An 18,537-nucleotide genomic window follows, 5' to 3' on the forward strand; every position below is an offset into this window, starting at 1 on the left:
ATTATTGTCTGCACGGGGCAGATCTCTTCCATTGCTCTTCCTTTTCACCCACCAGTGTTCCATAGTTAAGCTAGTTGAAGCCGGTTTTGTTGATTTAATCATACTTTATAATGCAGTCAGGTTTTAGAAGGGAAGCACTGGGAATTCATATTTTTTAAATGACCAAACCTAAAATTCCTTATGCAATAAAAATGATTGCCCAATGACTTACCTTTCTGTGTACGCAATTGTCCTAAACTGAAGAAACTCAAGAGGAAAAGAATCGGAAAGGGACATGAGGGTTGCAAGTGCAAACTCCCAGAAGATCCAGATGAATGTGGTCCATGAGTGAGTGAGTGAGGCAGGGGAGAAAAGTGTCGACATGGAAAGAAATGCCCTGCCGGAAGTGGCCAGGTGGCATGAGGTGCGGCCCCTACTCAGCCTCGTCCAAATGTATCCTCGTGGGATGCAGGCCCGTGGTTACCCTGATCTGGTAATTTTTTTCATGAGGAGCCAACAATCTGATGTCTGTGTAAGATCCCTTGATTTTTAAATGATGGAAATTAATTCAAACTCTAGAAAACACTGTGCACTGCAAACAAAACACATCTGCAGCTGCAGTACGCTCGCAGGCTACCAATTTCCTAATGAAAAACGCAAGCAGTGATTGAACCAGTTACAGAAGCCAAGAAAATATGCTTTATTCTTCGATCCTTTTCCTTTCCCCAAATGTGACATTTTAGAAAAATCCGGATACACTTACATCATATCCATAATCTGCAGCTTAACAAGAAAAGCAGCATAATTAAAGAGTCTGAACGTCCGGAGCCCTCCTTTCTCTCGAGTCAGAGCCAAGGATGGTGTCACCCAGATGCCTGTTAACTAAGAGACATACACCAGATTTATTTAACCACTGGCAAACCGCATTTTTTTTTTCCCTAGGGCAATAAGTTAAAAGATTATTTACCTCCCTTGGTTACAAAAAGAGGAAATACTTCTTCCAAGACTCGGGGTAGCTGCGGCCAGTTCTCCCGGAGAAATTATTTTACCACAAAGATTCAGAGCACAGAGCCCGGAAGCCTTTGCCCACCAGCCTCCCTGCCGCTGCACTGCATGGGCACCTTCTGAGAAGTGAGTGTTTTATTAGCCTCCAAAAGTTTCAGGCCCTGAGCATCTGATAGTTAAGACATCATTCTAAATCCCTGTATGTAGATTTCATTTGATTTGGCATTTGGCATATTAAAAGAGAAGGTTTTTTTCAAATGAAAGACAATAGAAGCTGTTCCCCGCTCCCCACCCCCCATTTCCACAGGGAATTAAAGCTTTGTGTATCTTAATTAAAAAGCTATTTGCTAAATCCTTTAACAGAATTTCTAAGTATCCTCAAGGTTGGGTTCCTGCAGGGGCCAAACAGAATTTAAAGCAAGAATTTGATGAAGCCTTTGTCCTCTGTGCCCATTAAGAATTCTCTGGTTTAAGTTGCATGGAAGCTGCCCGGTATGGCCAGGTGGGCATGGCTTCTCTATGTGACCTCCCAGAAACACAGAGTCTGCAACTGTGAGTCCCAAGGAAAAGCTTTGCATGGTCCCAAGCCTTACTGTTAACCCAGTAAAGACCCCAAAGTCTAATCTCTGACTCTGTCTACCACAAAGAAACAGGCCTAAGAAGGGCATTTACACGTGAAGGCAGTCATCTCCCTGTATAAGAGGAAAAAAACTCAAAAGAAGTGAAGTCTTTCCCTTTTTCACAAATTAGTTTCTTTTAAAAGAAAATGTCCATCTGTATCATATTATCTCTTTTCTAGTGGTTATGTTCTGGGTCAATTTTTTTTCTTTTTTTCTTTTTTTTTGCAAACAACAACAAAAAGGCTAGAAATGACCATTAACAAAAACCAATGTGACCTGATTATATTCTCCCAAATGTCTATTTCTGAAATTTCTATCATCAGAGTATTCAGGTGTTTGGGGCAAGTGTGCTATTTTAACATCAAACAAGAAAAGAAAAGAATAAAGATATTCTTGATCATATCGTAAGATGGGAGGCCAAGTTGCTGACCCCAATTTTTTCTGGAGGGGTTGGGGTAGGGAGAGGGGATGATCATCTTAAAATTACCCAGTCCATTCTAACTACTAGAGCTTCACTTGATTAATAGAAAGCCTGTCTTTTAAAATGGAACCTCGGGACTTCCCTGGTGGTGCAGTGGTTAAGAACCCGCCTGCCAATGCAGGGGACATGGGTTTGATCCCTGGTCCGGGAAGATCCCACATGCTGCGGAGCAACTAAGCCCGTGTGCCACAACTACTGAGCCTGCGCTCTAGAGCCCACGAGCCACAACTACTGAAGCCTGCGCACCTGGAGCCTGTGCTCTGCAACAAGAGAAACCACCGCCATGAGAATCCCATGCACCGCAGCAAAGAGTAGCCCCTGCTTGCCACAACTAGAGAAAGCCTACATGCAGCAACGAAGACCCAACGCAGCCAAAAATTAAATCAATAATAAAATAAAATGGAATTTCTTCAAAAGAACAATTTTCTAACAGTGAAATTTCTAGCATCAGTGGAGAAAAGCTATTTTTAGAGAAAGATCCCATTCCCCAAAACAATATGATAGAGGCACTGTGTATCTTCCCCTCTGAGCCCAGCTGGCCCTATAGACCTGCTTATACACATGTGCCCCTCTGGAAAGACCCCTTGAAACCCTGACCACACGAGGCTTCAGAGAACTTGCAGTGATTTAGAACGTGCTGGAACCGTCCTGAAAGCCTTTCATTTGGCAGAAGTCATTCCTGCCCCTTCCTCCTAGTCTCTCAATTCTGGAAACATCTCCTCTCATAGAGAGCTGCACAGTCTAATAGTTACGTGTCTTAAGAGCATGGTGTTTGGAGTCAGAATGCTCAGGACTGAACTCCAACTCTGCAATTTACAGGAGAGGTTCCCTTAACAGACCTCCAATGAACGGACTCACCAGCTTAACCAATGCAAGTAAGTTATGTCTAGCACACCTGAGCACTTCAGCTTTCACTACTTTTGAATAAAGGATCAACTATAAGGCAAACGTTAGGATGTCAGAGGGAGCTCCTCAGACACATAGCAGACTATAGACTATAGGGCTGACTAGGAGAGAGATTTTATTTAATGTCCTTGATTTGGGGGGACCAATTTCAAAGCTAAGTAAACTTCTGTTACAACTCGGTTGTTTTAGGTGGTAGGTAAAACGTAAAAATAAAAAGGCTGACATATTTTCCTGGGTTTCAGGGTGGGCTGTGTTTAAACTATGCTTGGCACACAGTAAATGCTTGTGAAATGTCATTTCTTTTGTCTTCTTTCTCCGTCCTTTGCTGCTCAATGCTTCTCACTCCACTACCAGAAAATAAACCCAAAACCATCTAAAGTAACCAAAACTTCCTGAAATTCTCCTCAAAAATGTCTTTTATGGATGAAATTGTGCTTTTGTGTGATTACAGAAGACAGCATATAACTCAGTAAATACTAATATAGCTGATGCCAAGGGATGGGAACTGGTGACTGGATATCACCTCCAGCAGATGGTTTACTATGACCTCCTTCACCAACTCAGATAACACTGACAAAAGATACGCCTTGTTTATTAATAGTGATTATTTCTGTGGAATCAAGGGACTAGGGGCAAACGTGGGCGAGTGTACATCCTTACGGTGCCGAGGGATATTTGTAATTTGAAGAAGCGTACCCACTCCCTCCCCCAGGGTTATTCTGCTCTGCTCCCACCCCACCCTCAGTGGAGATCGCTGCTTTCGATTTTCTAGACTTTGTCTTTTAGAGGAGGAAAAATAATATTCCTTCTACCTTTCATTGTTCCTGGCTAAGTACCCCACTCCCACCCTGTAAAAAAGACAGAATAATAGAGGAAAAAACATTTTTTTAAATTAATTTATTTATTTCTGGCTGTGTTGGGTCTTCGTTGCTGCGCGGGGGCTTTCTCTAGTTGTGGCAAGCAAGGGCTACTCTTTGTTTTGTTGCACGGGCTTCTCATTGCGGTGGCTTCTCTTGTTGCGGAGCACGTGCTCTAGGCATGCGGGCTTCAGTAGCTGTGGCACGCAGCCCAGTAGTTGTGGCTTGCAGGCTCTAGAGCGCAGGCCCAGTAGTTGTGGTGCACGGGCTTAGTTGCTCTGCGGCATGTGGGATCTTCCCGAACCAGGGCTCGAACCCGTGTCCCCTGCATTGGCAGGCGGATTCTTAACCACTGCACCACCAGGGAAGCCCTAGAGGAAAAGTTTTTTAAATTATATACATACAGGAGCCCCACTTAAAAGGTGGCCAGAAGATTGAGGGTTATATTCCATCCTGAGCTAAGGAAAGGGATGGGGTCTGGGGCTTAAAGGTCCAGGAAGGCAATTCACCAGAAGGTGAAAAGAGGAAATGTTCGGTAAACAAAGGCGGCTGGGTCAAGCAGATAAGTCTCTCAGATGAAGAAGTATAATAGCTGTCTTCCTGATACAGATCCCTTTTCTCATGTAAATTTTCTTTACAAATGTAAAATTTCCCTTTACAAATGCGTAATTTCTATTCTGTTTTCAGAGCTTCTTCTATGCCTGCAGTTCATTAAAATAAACAACTCAAAATAATTCTTATTCTCCGAAGAGGCATATTTCGCAGTGGCACATTCTGCTAAGCCCTCAGCATTCACAGCAGACAAATGCAAATTGTGTGTTCTTCTGGCTGCTCAGCTAACGTGTTCAATTAGCTTGCCTAACAACGTTTTATGACCCAATAATGTTCAGTTTCTCAAGCTGACGTTAGACGTTATGAAAATCACATTAGCTTTGCAGACGGACAAGTCAGCCGCATCAAGGCTGGCTTCCTGTCAGCCTCCACACATCTCACCCCGTGAGTTTCTGAATTCTGAGTCCTGCTTCATGTATACAGACATGCCTTCATCTGCCAGGGCCACAGATAAGATGAGAGCTAAGAATCAGACCTTTAATTTCCTCAAAGCCTGGAAAATTCTCAACCCACCTAAGTAAAGAAATAAAAATTAAAATACATATTTAACTGGGATGAATTGGGTGATTGGGATTAACATATATACACTAATATGTATAAAATAGATAACTAATAAGAACCTGCTGTCTAAAAAAATTAAATTAAAAAAAAAAAACATACCTAACTAAGGTGTGATTCTGATTCTTCCCTATCAGAAATACACTGAAACCCAGGAAATAAAATCTCTCTCCTAATGAGCCCTGGTGCATTTGAAGAGCTCTCCTTTGACATTCTAAGGTTCTTTTCATCCCATTGTTGGAATTAAATTTTTTTAAATAAATTTATTTTATTTATTTATTTTTGGCTGCACTGGGTCTTCGTTGCTGCGCACGGGCTTTCTCTAGTTGCGGCGAGTGGGGGCTACCCTTCTTTGCGATGCGCGGGCTTCTCATTGCGGTGGTTTCTCTTGTTGTGGAGCACGGGCTCTAGGCATGCGGGCTTCAGTAGTTGTGGCACGTGGGCTCAGTAGTTGTGGCTCGTGGGCTCTAGGGCGCAGGCTCAGTAGTTGTGGTGCACGGGCTTAGTTGCTCCACGGCATGTGGGATCTTCCCAGACCAGGGCTCGAACCTGTGTCCTCTGCATTGGCAGGCGGATTCTTAACCACTCTGCCACCAGGGAAGTCTGGAATGAAATTTAAATTGACTTTTCATAAGCAAAAGTCCACCCAAACAAAGGAGGGATTGGTGCCTCCCCCATCACTGGTTTTCAGCCTGTGGCACTGCAGCCAACAGTAATGATTTCTATTCAAAAAACAAACCTCAGTTACACACGTGTACACGCTGAGTAAAAGAATTTGTGCAGTGTGTTCATTGCTTACTTTTCTCCTGGAATACATGATGAATTTTTATGGAGGGTAGGATAGGAAGGGAAGAACCACATTCAAGTGAAACCCAACATCATTCTCCTCTACAGTGTCATTTCAAAAGCCAGATAAAAGCCAAACGAGGAGGCTGGGAGAAGAGTGTCCAACGTAGCTGTTCTGAAAACCACTCTCCATTTCATTCTGGAGCAGGGAGGTTACACCACACATCACAAAAGCTTCTCTCCTCGCAGAAAATTAACTGGTAAGTGCTTTCTTGTTTTCTTTGAACTGCCGCGTTTGGAACTGACCTGATGAGGATGCCTGCAGATGATTTATTTATAAAGCAGTATTTGGACTAACTACCAGCTGGCAAAAAAGGAAAAGGACTCCTGATAGTTTATGAAAAGCTCTCTGTGCAGATTCATATTTTTGGTCCTGTCAAAAGTGTTTAGGAAGAGTGTAACAGGGTTTACAACAGCTGTGATTAAATCTAAAACCCTGAGAGAACAGGAGGAGGTTGGTAGGGTAGGGGTTGGGAGGGCACAATGAACTTTCAGTCATTTCCTCAGCTTTTACCTAGCAAATTACAACTCATAAATGTAGTCTTGACTCAGAAATGTCAAACATCATTAGTGGAAAGCCCACTGTAGTGAAATCGAGTAGGAGGAAATGGTACTCAAGATGAAAATTGACTTTGCCCTCCTTCAATTACAAGGCAGGAAAAAAGTTCTAAATTGAGTTGTAATGTGGCTTGGTTTTCTCCTGTCTTTTTAAAATGAATAGCTTGTGGCTCTTCAAAACAAACATTTCTTTGTTGTTGCTGCGTTTTTTGAAATCTCCTAATCAATTGCCTGTTAGAATAATTGGTATCTGGGCTCATCTAATGAAGGACAAATGGCTAATTGAAGGCAAGTACTTGGAAGAAAAGGTTCAGCTAACTTGACTCTTCTTTTGGTAGTCAGATAACTAGGAGTACCAATTGTTTTTTGTCTGATCGTTTATCCTTCCCTCCAAATGAAAGCTAGTGAAAACCAAATGAAAATTTGATAACGGAACTTTCACCAGCAATTATTCTCTTAAATTGGCCCTTCTCACTTAAAAGAAAACTCGTTCACCCAAGCTTCCACAAACTTGTTGCTAAATTAATCCACTAGTATGTTTTGTTTTGTTTCGTGAAAAATTCAAGGGACTGCTCTCGAATCTCAAATTACCTAGTTCAAATAATTCCTCTTTCTAAATAATTCTCATCATGTTTGCACTTCTTCCAAACACTAAATGATTTTTAAGTTTTTTCACGGCCTTTATGTATGATTTTACCCAAGACTTAAGTCCTTTAGTTTATAAAAGAAGGTCATACATTTTCTGTGTTACTTTACCACTGTCATCTCCCCGAGAGATAGCTATTTAACCCAACATTCCCCTTTCAAAGGCTACAGCAGTTGAAGCTAACTCATGGAAGTAATTTTAAAAGAAGAAAAAGTTTTATGCTAAAAGACTTTTTTCCAAATTGCTTATAATTTTAAAAAGTCAGAAGCTATCTAAATATCCAACAGATATGCAACAAATAGCTTTCTAGTGCAACCCAAATCTATGGTTGCACTAGAAAGCTAGTTAAGAAACATCTTGTATATTATCTCAATGGAAATATTTAGTAGTCATTAAGTTATAACTTGGAGGGATATATAGCATCATGGATGAGTACTCATAATACTAACAATAATTATAATTATGTAAAAAAGTAAATGGATTTGAAAAAATTGAAGAAAAATATGCCAAATTGAAAATGGTTGTGTTAAGCTGATAGTGAACTGATGGTATATCAGGGAGGAAAAACTTTTACTCTGTCCTCTTAAGTTCTGGTTCTGAAGGCCTGTGAATTAAACTAACGAATGACAGATTAGCAAGAGATAACACAACAAAATTTAATCATGTATTTTTATTAACATACATAGGGGAGTTCACAGAAAATTGTGACTCAAAGGGAAGGCTAGAATTTGGAGCTTATATACCATCTTAAGGGGAAGGGGAGAGAGAGAAAGATACTTACAGGAAAACAAGTGACTTCTTAATAAGGGAAGGGGAGAGGGAGAAAGGGGACTTATGGGAAAACAAATGACTTCTTAGAAATATAAATGGGCTTTAGGAGAATAGATAGACGATACGATAGTTTTTGTGAGACTTCTCATCTACGGCGATGAGTCAACCTTTCCTTGTTGCTCCTGGGGAGGGGATTTATGACAATTGAGTTCTTTTGGGACCTCAAATGCCTTCTGCTCAAAATAATTTTTATGCCACAGTAGCATATGCTGGACCCCTTCAGATGATATCGCTCTTCTTTTTTCCCCAAATTTTCTCTAATAGTTCATTACTTGTATAATTTTAAAACTTCAAAATTTTGAAAAGTCCCATCTACTTTTTTCTTCAGGTCTCAATTTTCATATAAACCACAAAAAGTTAAACCCTCAATCTGGTGGGGGGTCTTCAGTTCTAATTCACCTGGTTTCTTTGGTGGCATTAACTTTAGTAAAGGTTCCTGCCTCATAAAACTTCTTTTTTAAAAAGAAGATTTATTGAAGTATAGCTGTCTTACGATGTTGTGTTTAATTTCTTTTTTTTTTCTTTTTTTTTTAAGTTCATTTATTTATTTATTTTTGGCTGTGTTGCTGCACGCGGGCTTTCTCTAGTTGTGGCGAGCAGGGGCTACTCTTTGTTGTGGTGCGTGGGCTTCTTATTGCAGTGGCTTTTCTTGTTGTGGAGCACGTGCTCTAGGTGTGCAGGCTTCAGTAGTTGTGGCATGCGGGCTCAGTAGTTGTGCCTTGAGGGCTCTAGAGCACAGGCTCAGTAGTCGGTGGTTCACAGGCTTAGCTGCTCCGTGGCATATGGGATCTTCCCAGACCAGGGATTGAACCCATGTCCCCTGCATTGGCAGACAGATTCTCAACCACTGTACCACCAGGGAAGTCCCCTTGTGTTTAATTTCTACTGTACAGCAAAGTGACTCAGTTATACATGTATATATTCTTTTTCATATTCTTTTCCATTACGGTTTATCACAAGCTATTGAATATAGTTCCCTGTGCTCTACAGTAGGACCTTGTTGTTTATCCATCCTACATGTAATAGTTTGCATCTGCTAATCCCAAACTCCCAATCCATCCCTCCCCCACCCCCACTGCCTCATTAAACTTCTAATGAAAGTAGTAAAAGCCAAGACCACAATAAAAACTGATAGTATAAAAATTTTAAAGATAGAAAAAACAGAACTAGCTAAATGAAGGTTAGTAATGCAGCATCATCTTAAATTGGACAATTTCCAAACATGCCCCCAATCTGTGGTCCCACAATATCTTTATATTTGCTGTTTTGCTTCCGTCTGTCACCCCAGAGCTTAATCCCAACTATGCCTCTAACTTGTTTCATGGCTTGAGGCAGAGCACGCTTCATGGGCCTCAGTTTCCTTTCCTCTTAAATAAACCTGACGGGCAAGGTTCCTTCCAGTACTCCAATCTCACCCCCTTCCCCTTTTTTCAACCTCTGCTTACTAAGTCATTGCTCAATGTGCTATATATAATGGGTTCCTAGCACATACAGTGGGTACCTAATAAGTATTTGGTGAGACAAATCTTTTATTCAGATTCTATGTTTTCATATTCTTCAGTTGTCATAGCATGTTCTGATTATTCCAAGATACCCAAATAAGATGAAAAATGCTCTTCATTGTTAAAGAAACTGGTGTCAGTAGGAACAAAGTAAATATAAGTCAGGCACAAACTTTTTGCTAGAAATTATTTGCAAGTCCTTCCTTCAGCCTAATGAATATAATGGGCAAGATGATTCATTAGAAGGTAGAAGGGCAGGGGTTAAATAGACCCTGGCTTTGCCTCTGGAAGAGTTTCTCTCTGTGTGAAGCATACTGACCCAGGCAAGAGCCAACCATCCAACCTTAGTCTCATTGGCCCCTTGTTCAGCAAACGCAATCAACCAGCCCATGTGAACTCGAGTGTGTGAAACACTGCACACAGCAAGTCTTTGCAGGATGAGTACAAATAAAGAATTTGCTTGTGATAAAGGAATTTATCACATCAAATAAAGAAGGTATGTTAGGGCTTTCTGAATGATTTAAATTTTGTTTTGTTTTGTTTTGGAAGTTTGCTATTTTCCATTTTGGGGTTGGTGAAGGAGGTTGTTTGTTTATCATTAACTGAGAGAAACCATCTGACATATCACATTCAGTCAAGCAAATATTGAACCATCAGCTGATTTGCTAGGAGAGGACACAAGGATTTTAATGGAAAGTTCTTGCCCTCAGTAAGCTTAGAGTTGTGCTGCCTGGGAGACATAATTAAGTTATTAAACTAAAAAGTTTTAAAACTGGGCTTCCCTGGTGGCGCAGTGGTTGAGAGTCCGCCTGCCGATGCAGGGCACACGGGTTCGTGCCCCGGTCTGGGAAGATCCCACGTGCCGCGGAGCGGCTGGGCCCGTGAGCCATGGCCGCTGAGCCTGCGCGTCCGGAGCCCGTACTCCGCAATGGGAGAGGCCAGAGCGGTGAGAGGCCCGCGTACCGCAAAAAAAAAAAACAAAAAAAAAAACCTATGTAATACTTACAGGATATAGAGTTTAGAAAAGGGAGGGATGGAGGTGGATGCGAGTATGCAAGTTAACAGTTTATGCAAGAGGTGACACAGTGAGAGAGGTGGGTACTGGTGTCCCATCATGAGTCAAAGTGAGATGACAAGATTTGGACTTGACTGAGCAACTGATGGAGTGTACCCACCAGAAGTCCTTCTTGGCCTGAGGAAGCTTGTGGAAGAACTTGCTGGAGGGGGATCCCAGAACAGTCTATGACCTCTGAGAGGAGAGGGGGTGTAAGAGCAGCATGCAATTAAAAGTGCAGAGTTGGGCTTCCCTGGTGGCGCAGTGGTTGAGAGTCCACCTGCCGATGCAGGGGACGCGGGTTCGTGCCCCGGTCCGGGAGGATCCCACGTGCCGCAGAGTGGCTGGGCCCGTGAGCCATGGCCGCTGAGCCTGCACGTCCGGAGCCTATGCTCCGCGACGGGAGAGGCCACAGCAGTGAGAGGTCCTTGTACCGCAAAAAAAAAAAAAAAAAAAAAAATGCAGAGTTGTTTCCACTAAAACATCAGGGCACAAGCAGGCCTATTTTGGGTCTCCTCTAACAAAAAAAAAGATCTATATAATGGAAGCGAATTGAGCCCACTGCCCTCACTTCATCCCCAATCTCTAGCCAGCTTTGACAAGGCGAGTAGCCAGCACTCTGGCAGCACACCTGATGGAGTCGTGGTACCCAAGAGGAGCAAACGTGTCTACAGACACATGTAATGCATCTTCTGGAGGCCCTGGAAATACTTTTCAGTGAACTCTTCTCAAGTATGATCTCTTTTTTTTTTTTTTTTTTTTTTTTTTTGGCAGTACGCGGGCCTCTCGCTGTTGTGGCCTCTCCCGTTGCGGAGCACAGGCTCTGGACGCGCTGGCTCAGCGGCCACGGCTCACGGGCCCAGCCGCTCCGCGGCACGTGGGATCTTCCCGGACCGGGGCACGAACCCGTGTCCCCTGCATCGGCAGGCGGACTCTCAACCACTGCGCCACCAGGGAAGCCCTCAAGTATGATCTCTTTATTGGGCAAACATAGTGGATATTACATCAGCCAATGGGGACACCTTAATGAATCCTGAATTAAAATTCTAAATACTACCCCATTTGTGCCCACTGTCAACAGGGGAAATTTTCAGGTTACAATAAAAATATACTTACATAGCACTTTACAGTTTTCACTGTGTTATTTCTGTTCTCTAGGAAATCCATGCCTAATTAAATTCTGCATTTAAGTTTCTCATTATGTCCCGAAAACCTGTAATACCAGTGTTGCTGATATACATACAGTATTTCAGGATTTAACCAAGCCAGATCATATAGGTGCAACTCAAAGCCAGGCTAACCCAACTAGGACCAGGAAATTCTCAAGTGGACTTTGCTTGGAGTGTATTTTTTATTTTTTTAATTGTATTTTTTAATTTAAAAAATTATTTATTTATTTGGCTGTGACAGGTCTTTAGTTGCGGCACACGGGATCTTTGTTGAGGCATGCGGGATCTAGTTCCCTGACCAGGGATTGACCCTGGGCCCCCCTCACTGGGGGCCCCTGCATTGGGAGCTCGGAGTCTTTATTTATTTATTTTTGGCTGCACTGGGTCTTCGTTGCTGCGCGCAGGCTTTCTCTAGTTGCGGCAAGCCGGGGCTACTCTTCGCTGTGCTGTGCAGGCTTCTCATTGTGGTGGCTTCTCTTGTTGCGGAGCACGGGCTCTAGGTGTGCAGGCTTCAGTAGTTGTGGCACACGGGCTCACTAGTTGTGGCTCGCAGGCTCTAGAGCGCAGGCTCCGTAGTTGTGGTGCACGGGCTTAGTTGCTCCGCGGCATGTGGGATCTTCGCAGACCAGGGCTCGAACCAGTGTCCCCTGCGTTGGCAGGTGGATTCTTAACCACTGCGCCGCCAGGGAAGTCCCAGGGTGTAGCTTTTAAATTGAATACTGAAGTATAGTAGAAAAAGAATTCAGGCCCACCAGGGGGTTAGATGGACTAAGTTAGAACACCGAAAACATGAGACCTTGTTGGTACTGCTGACAAAAATGCAATCACTAGATGGCAAAGTTCAAAGCATGGTGAAACCAAGAAAGTAATTTATTTCATAAAATTTAGCATATGAAGAATTCAGTAAGGAGAGGTCATAGTCTTCGCTCAGGAATCATGCAGAAGCAAAGATTACGCTGTGTGCTTTGAAAGCCCTCTGAAGTTCTAATTTTGTGTTTCTTTTTATGCAAGAAACAAAAAAGTTATTTAAGAACAGTCCATGGTCAACCAGCCAGTCACTTAGTATAATAACCAAATCAGTTGGGTATTGTAGGGGTGGAAAACTTTTCCCTTCTAAGTTCTTTGGCTGGTGTAATAATTAAATTAGCATCAAACTGATTAACAGGAGAAAAATTTAATGTCATGTGTACGGGAGTCCATATAATAAAAGAGTCAAAGAAGTAACCAAGGCAGGCAAATTTTATACCTTTTAGACAAAGAAACAATAAATTTGTGAAGAATTGACAGTACAAAGAAGTTTGGGTTTGGGGTAGTAAATTAGTGAAGAAGTAACAAGTTTTGTTTATACAGCCTTCTTGGCCCTAAATTCCCTATTTCTGGTGATAAGGATATCTTCTACCCTCCTGATACTGGGAGGGTACCTTTCACATAGGAAATTTATTTTCTGCTTTCAGGAGGACAAAGGAGGGTCAGAGTGTCCTTGTACCAGCTGTTTCTCAAGTAATTTTAATTCAAAATATTAACATGCCAAAGTGGCATATTTGGGGGTGGCATATTCTGCTCCCTTTCAGTATAGTTCCTCCATTATAAATGCTTTACACAATCGTGTATAACAGACCCCAGCATTCAACAAAAAGTGATCATTATACACAGATATAATAATTATAGAAGTGTTCGAGGAACACTAGGGGGTGCATCAGGGCTTGGGATAAAGGCAGAGTTAATACCAAAAAGGGAGAACTTCATGAAGAAGGACTTCTGCAAGGAGGTATGCAACCTGGCAGCTTAGAAAAGAGAGAATCAAAGCCAAGTGTAATAATATGAGCTGGGTTAATTTTCATTAGGACCTAAGGGCATGAAAAATAATTTGTATATGAAATTAGATCATTAGACCTAGAAGAAAGTGCTTATAGATATGACACCCTTAATTTTTCATAAAACTTTCTCTTGGGCAGTTTATAATGATAAACCTCTGTTTCAGTGGAAAACATCTGGTAATGGAGCATTCTGCTTAATTATGTAGCTAAGAGTTGACATAGGTTTTTTTTTTTAATGAAGTTATACCATATAAAAGTGCTGTTATTTGACCTTGACAATGTCGTATGCTTCAACATAAAATATGGATTACTAATTTAACAAAAACAGTAAGATATATTCATATGTGATTTGTTTTATTACATAAGTATTTGTTTGATTTGTGTATTTTATTTATGCACATTATATAGTTAACTATGTTTAACACTAAAACTATACTAAACATACTATAGTTTTGAGGATGAGAAAGTACTTCCTGGGGCTTCCCTGGTGGCGCAGTGGTTGAGAGTCCGCCTGCTGATGCAGGGGACACGGGTTTGTGACCCGGTCCGGGAGGATCCCACATGCCACGGAGCGGCTGGGCCTGTGAGCCATGACCACTGAGTCTGCGCGTCTGGAGCCCGTGCTCCGCAACGGGAGAGGCCACAACAGTGAGAGGCCTGCGTACCACAAAAAAAAAAAAAAAAAAAAAAAGAAAGTACTTCCTCTTTTATTCACTAAACTTTTATTGAGCACCTATTATGTTTCCTGCACTCTGTTCTGTACTTGAGATACAAGGATGAGTAAAACTTAGACCTTGGCCTTAAGGCTCTCACGTTAAGCAAGGGAGGTGAACACCTTAACAGATGATTACTACAGAGACGTTGTGTACAAGGATTAAGAAGGAAGTCCCTGAAGTCAGACAGACCCAGAAGTCTTGCCTGGGCTTCACCACTTTTGCTAATTGCCCAGCCTCTCTTAGCCTTATAGAAATAATAATAGTACCTCACAGGGTTGTTGTGAAAATGAAATGTGAAAATGCATGTAAAGTTGCTTAGCATTGTAGCGTACTTAACAAGTACTCAGGAGGTGTTACCGTATTACTGTAATGTGTTAAAAGGTATTATATACTTAGGTGTGCTTGGTATTTGCTTCCTCATTTTGCATGTATTAGGTAAACTGGTCTTAATTATAAGTAATACATTATTAGACAACTGGTTTATAGTGAAGTAATTTGCTCCTGATAATAGTTTAGAGAAAAACCTCATCATCTTTCCCTGTAAGTGGGACCTGTTGTCATTTAAAAGTCCTGGTCTAATTAAGTGGCCAGACAGATTTAATACATCTCTAAGGAGTGAGATGCAACATTCTTTTAACACCTTTAATAAGACGAGGAACTGAGAACAAGACCTAATGGATTTGATGGTAATTAAGAGCTTAAATTTCCTTCTCAAACTCACCTTTGCCTTCTCAGACAAATATAAATAAATGTTAGTTGCTGCGATGCCCGTGAGCATGAATGCCTTTTATCAAAACCCACTGAATAGCTGTTCTTCTAGTCAATAAATATTATTGAGCTCTATTCTCTGCCTGGCACTGTGCTAGGTTCTGGGAGTATAAGGTAAGCAAAACTACATGCTGGTGGAGGAGAGACATTCATCAGATAAGCATTCAAATATATAACTAAAAATTCTGTGTGAAGAGTGTAGAGCAGGGACCCTGAAATAAGTTGGGGGATAGGCTTGTAGAGATCAGGCAAGAATTCATTAGGAAAGTAATATCTAAAAACACAGCTTACCCTTTAGGAGAAATGGTGGTTCTCTCCTTAATACCAAACCATCAGCAAGTTCAGGAAATAAGAGCTTAGTCAAATCAATCGTTTGGTTACTTTACGGGAAATACTAAGTGTAAACAAATTGTTTATTCTATTACCCAACTGTATAGATAATACTAAACATGACTTTTCTGTTTGATTGTCATTCTGCCCCATATGGGCTTTCATTTCATTAACTCTATCCAAAATAAAACCATTCACCTCTGGGGTGATTTTATCATTATCAACACACTCACACACACAATGTATTTAATTCAGTTCTTTACATGCACCAACCAAGATGATGGAAAAACTTAGAAGATAGTAAAATGACTAAATTCTTCCTTCCTTGTCTGGGAGAGATGCCTTGCTCTGGAATGATATTTCATGTATAAGCATAGCGTTTCTCCTTGGTTTGCTTTTTGGTTTTTGAGAGATTGAATAAGGAAGGGGGAACTTCAGCATACACCTAAAACTGTTTATCTCTTAAGAGGAATTATAATATACCAAACACAATATAAAAGTGGTATTCTCAGATTTCCTCAGAAATGTATTCTATCCCCCAGAACACGAGCAGGCGTGGAGATGACTGTGGAGAGTGTCTCTTCATTTTAATGTTTTATTAGATTATTTACAAGAATATTCACTCATTTTATTTCAGTCTTAATTAAACAAAAGCTTGATTTGTTAAAAACTACATCTATTTTCAAGCCACGTCAAATGCAATCTGCTCAAATTCACTGAGTGCACTTCAATAATTTTCTTGAAAATGACCATTTCAGGACTTCCCTGGTGGCGCAGTGTTTAAGAATCCACCTACAAATGCAGGGGACATAGGTTCGAGCCCTAGTCCAGGAAGATCCCACATGCCGCAGAGCAACTAAGCCCATGTGCCACAACTACTGAGCCTGCGCTCTAGAGCCCGTGAGCCACAACTACTGAAGCCCATGTGCCACAACTACTGAAGCCCGCATGCCTAGAGCCCGTGCTCCACAAGAGAAGCCACTGCAATGAGAAGCCTGTGCACCACAACAAAGAGTAGGCCCCACTCGCTGCAACTAAAAAAAGCCCGCACGCAGCAATGAATACCCAAAGCAGCCAAAAATAAATAAGTAAATTTTTTTTAAAAGGCCATTTCTTCCTTTTTACACTGTCTCAAGCTCAGTAAACAACTCATTCATCAAACTGAAGAGAATGCCCAAACAGAATTTCTTTGGGAAAGCTCGTTTTTTGTTTTATTTTTTTTTTTCTGAACCAGACAATTGTTGTATTTTCTAGCCAGTTGGATTACAGCAAGTCAGTGAGATTACAGCAAGAAGCTCAGCTACTTCGTTTCCATCTTCATCACAAGAAATGAACTCATCTACATGAATCATTTGACGTAAAATAAAATAAACTCCTTTAAGTAAAACATTATCACAGGGTCAAAATGTCCCCCTTTGGAAAGGAAGGAATGAGCATAATGTAGCTTTACTGTAACAGTAGGAAACCATTATTTTGTTGCTCAGAGTGGTATCTTTCAGCTAATGTTTTCTTTTAGGATGAAACGTAAGTCCAAAATGATATCTAAACTAATTACAAATAATATCATCAAACGAGCTCTCTGATTAGAGCCAGTGATCATTAAACTAGCTGCAAGCCCAAGAATTCCCTACTTTTCAACAAAGCGATATGCTAGTTATGTGAATTATTTCATAATACACCCTAATGAAAGGATTAATAAAGTGAGATACAACACAATTCCTGAGCTCTTACTAGGAGCCAGGCACTGTGCTAGGCACTTATATACATTATCTTGTTTAATTCTTACAACAGCCTTACAATGGTTTACTGATGGTGTTTCTCCCCAGATCACAAATGAAGAAACTGAAGTTGCTTGTAATCAAAAAATATGGTACATGTGACCACTGTCATTGATTTGCTAATGCAGGGGAGGAAAAAAATATCATTTCTTCCTCTTCTAAAGTCTCAGCTGGGGCACTTATAACAAAAGACAGGTTAACAGGGGGAAGGCATACACATTTTTAAATAAAAGTTTTACATGACATAGGAGCTTTCGTAAGAAAATGAAGACCCGAGGAAATAGTTTAACCTGAGTATTTTTTTTTTTTTTGCGGTTCGCGGCCCTCTCACTGCCGTGGTCTCTCCCGTCGCGGAACACAGGCTCCGGACGCGCAGGCCCAGCGGCCATGGCCCACGGGCCCAGCCGCTCCGTGGCATGTGGGATCCCCCCGGACCGGGGCACGAACCCGCGTTCCCTGCATCGGCAGGCGGACTCAACCACTGTGCCACCAGGGAAACCCAAACCTGAGTATTTTTATGTGTACTAGGTTGCATGAAAAGTGGAGTCATTGAGAAATGTGATAGGACAAAAGGGGTATGTGCTAAGGGTGGTAAATTGGGGGAAACTTAGCAAGGCCTGTTCATTCAGATTCCTCTCAGCATCCCTCCTTCTTTGGAGATAAAGATGCTCCTTTCCTAAGGGTGTGGAGAGGGCACCTCTCACATGAGGATCTCACGTCCTGACTCAGGGGAAGGTCAGAAATCCTTCCTGTACCCGTTGTTTCTCATATTTCTTCAGTTTAAACTATACCAGGGCTTCCCTGGTGGCACAGTGGTCAAGAATCCATCTGCCAATACAGGGGACACAGGTTCGAGCCCTGGTCCTGGAAGATCCCACATGCCTCGGTGCAACTAAGCCCGTGCGCCACAATTACTGAGCCCATGAGCCACAACTACTGAAGCCCACACACCTAGAGCCCGTGCTCTGCAACAAGAGAAGTCACCACAATGAGAGGCCCGCGCACGCAAAGAAGAGTAGCCCCCGCTCGCCGCAACTAGAGAAAAACCCGTGCACAGCAACGAAAACCCAGTGCAGCCAAAAATAAATAAAATAAAATAAATAATTTAAAAAAAAAAAACTATTCCATATGCCAAGGTGTCATATTTGGGGCTAGCATGTCTTGAACCTCATCAGTATCTATGTTGGACTGAGGGGAAAAATGTGAAGTAGTACCTACAAATAAGAAAATAGGAAATTGGGCTTCCCTGGTGGCACAGTGGTTGGGAGTCCGCCTGCTGATGCAGGGGGCACGGGTTCGTGCCCTGGTCTGGGGGGATCCCACATGCCCCGGAGCGGCTGGGCCCGTGGGCCATGGCCGCTGAGCCTATGCGTCCAGAGCCGAGGCCCGTGTACTGCAGGAAAAAAAAAAAAAAGAAAATAGGAACTAGAAGTACACTAGAAACAGAGGGAAAATAGGAAATAGGAGACTGGAAACTGAGAAGAAGGTTATAGTCATAAGAGAT

At 41.9% G+C, this 18,537-nt stretch overlaps 1 protein-coding gene across 7 annotated transcripts in view; it reads left to right on the forward strand.

The window, feature by feature from the left end:
• The first annotated feature begins 2,838 nt into the window (after positions 1-2,838).
• CMKLR2 (chemerin chemokine-like receptor 2) overlaps positions 2,839-18,537 on the forward strand; it is a 48,728-nt gene continuing 33,029 nt past the window's right edge. For 6 of the 7 annotated variants that reach the window (XM_082657941.1, XM_082657944.1, XM_082657943.1 and 3 more), the window contains exon 1: positions 5,766-6,064. The gene's annotated coding sequence lies outside the window, so the exon portion shown is untranslated. Of the gene's footprint in view, positions 2,961-5,765; positions 6,065-18,537 lie in introns of those variants that run through there. The other variant, XM_082657940.1, reaches the window with a different exon arrangement.

This window comes from Grampus griseus, assembly GCF_964374135.1.
Source record: "Grampus griseus genome assembly, chromosome: 7".
Classification (NCBI taxonomy): Eukaryota; Metazoa; Chordata; class Mammalia; order Artiodactyla; family Delphinidae; genus Grampus; species Grampus griseus.